General features: G+C 49.3%; 1 protein-coding gene across 1 annotated transcript in view; it reads right to left on the bottom strand.

Moving 5' to 3' along the window:
* The window catches only part of LOC135098236 (uncharacterized), a 204,183-nt gene that overhangs the window by 68,763 nt on the left and 132,920 nt on the right, over positions 1–2,500 (bottom strand). The window lies entirely within an intron of this gene.

Raw genomic sequence — 2,500 nt, 5'->3', positions numbered from 1 at the left:
AGAGAGAGAGAGAGATTTGAGCCCAGCACTTCATTACGGTGCATGAAATATTTAAACGCAGGATTTTTTTCTTTTTGTGGGATTTGAGCAAAAGACGAAGGTCAGGTCAGGTTGGAGGAGGAGAAGGAGGAGGAGGAGGAGGAGGAGGAGGAGGAGGAGGAGGAGGAGGAGGAGGAGGAGGAGGAGGAGGAGGAGGAGATGAAGCGAAGTGAGTGTGGTCCCCAGATCACCACCAAACCTCCTCCATAATGCACTCTCCTCCTCCTCCTCCTCCTCCTCCTCCTCCTCCTCCTTTGTATTCCTCCTCCTCCTCCTCCTCCTCTTGTCCTCTCCGCCGAGCCTCCTCTTGTCCTCTCCCTCTTCTACCTTCACTCGATTTTTCCTGTGGTTTCTCATAGTGGTTGAGTGTGAGAATGAGGCTTGAGAGAGAGAGAGAGAGAGAGAGAGAGAGAGAGAGAGAGAGAGAGAGAGAGAGAGAGAGAGAGAGAGAGAGAGAGAGAGAGAGAGAGAGAGAGAGAGAGATGCGTATGAAGAAAAAATTCACCACCACTATCACACCACCACCACCACCGCCAGCTCAGAGATTTTTTTTTTTTTGTATTCCTTTCTCCAGCCAGATGTCACACGGGAGATACCACCACCACCACCACCACCATGACCACCACCACCACCACCACACTCCTTCTTTTCACCTCATCAATACATCATCATTCACCTTCTCCCCTTTTTCCCCCTCCCTGCTGTAACCTTCGCCTTTACTCTCCTGCGTCTCTCACTGTAAATAAGAGAGCGCAATTCATTACAAAAAGTCTCACAAGGGACAATAGGTCAGTTGCAGTTTATTCTTCCTTTGTTTTCCTCCCATTACGAAGACTCGTATTCTGCAACGCCTCTGCGCCGCACCTCCACTGGTTTCAAAAAGGCTCTAGTTGAAGTGACACTGATTTTTTTTAAGATTGTTTCGTTCATTCTAGTGGAAAATTAACAATATTTCTACATTATTAACAGGAAAAACACTGGTGGGAACTCCGCTAACCATCCCTGTGGCCTTTGAAAACAGTCACAGTCAGAGGGCAAAATGATCCTGAATAGAGTCGACGTTCCACACAAGAAGTCGACATTTGGCAGTATACATAGTGTCGCTGAGCCTCAAATGTCACGCCGCGGCACAGGGGGAGAAGCGGGAGGCGATGAATGAGCCGCGCTGAGGTGACACCCTGCTTAATGAGGCCACGTGGGGCTGCACAGGTGCCAGGTCACCACCGCCGTGCTCATATCAGCGTCACAGTGCCATGCAGCTGCACCAGGAGAAGGGAGAGGAGGAGGAGGAGGAGGAGGAGGAGGAGGAGGAGGAGGAGGAGGAGGAGGAGGAGGAGGAGGAGGAGGAGGAGGAGGAGGAGGAGGAGGAGAAGCAAAGCAAACATTTCCTTATCCTCTCTTCCTCCACCCTCCTCCCTCCTCCCTCCTCTCGTCTTAACTCCTCCCAGTTCACGAGGTCACTCCCATCACCTCCTCCTCCTCCTCCTCCTCCTCCTCCTCCTCCTCCTCCTCCTCCTCCTCCTCCTCCACCACCACCACCACCACCACCACCACCACCACCACCACCACCACCACCACCATCACCATCACCACCACATCCACCACCATCACCACCTCACGTCCAGACACCAAAGCCCACGCCCACTTCAGCCCCTCAGTCCACGCCCTCACTTTCACCTCAGTACTCGTAGGCTGGTCTGGAAGGTCGTGCCGTCCACACCAAACACTGCCTATATCCCTTGTGCCTTGGCGCCACCTCTCTCTCTCTCTCTCTCTCTCTCTCTCTCTCTCTCTCTCTCTCTCTCTCTCTCTCTCTCTCTCTTAGTTATTCCCACGTTTCCGTTTTAAACAATATAACAAGTGACGTTAAATGAACACAAACTCTATTAACGAAAGCATAAATGAATATATCCATAGCAGAGAGAGAGAGAGAGAGAGAGAGAGAGAGAGAGAGAGAGAGAGAGAGAGAGAGAGAGAGAGAGAGAGAGAGAGAGACAAAGAGACAAAGAATTTCTTCAGCAAAATAAACACTTCCAGAGAAAAAAATACAATGACATGACAATTAAGAACAAAAGAATAAAGACAACAACAAAAGACAAAGAGAGAAAAATGATGACAGTGATGAAGATTACACAGTGATAAACAAAGACTTACAGTACACAAAGATGAACAAACCAAATGCCTCCTCTCTCTCTCTCTCTCTCTCTCTCTCTCTCTCTCTCTCTCTCTCTCTCTCTCTCTCTCTCTCTCTCTCTCATATCCTCACACATTGCTCCTCTCCCTCCTTCCCTCCACTTGTCATTCTATCTCTTTACACATTCTTCCTCTCCTCTCTCTCTTTCTCCTTTCTTTCATTCGTCTTCCTATCTCCTCACACACTAATGATCTTCCTTTCACCTGTCTTTCTATCTCCTTACACTCTCTTCCTCTTCCTTTCACCTGTATTTCCCTCTCCTTGTAC

The sequence above is a fragment of the Scylla paramamosain genome, unplaced genomic scaffold (genome assembly GCF_035594125.1).
Source record: "Scylla paramamosain isolate STU-SP2022 unplaced genomic scaffold, ASM3559412v1 Contig51, whole genome shotgun sequence".
Classification (NCBI taxonomy): domain Eukaryota; kingdom Metazoa; phylum Arthropoda; class Malacostraca; order Decapoda; family Portunidae; genus Scylla; species Scylla paramamosain.
The sequence above is the reverse complement of the archived record's forward strand: the minus strand, read 5'-3'. Positions and strand labels throughout refer to the sequence as shown.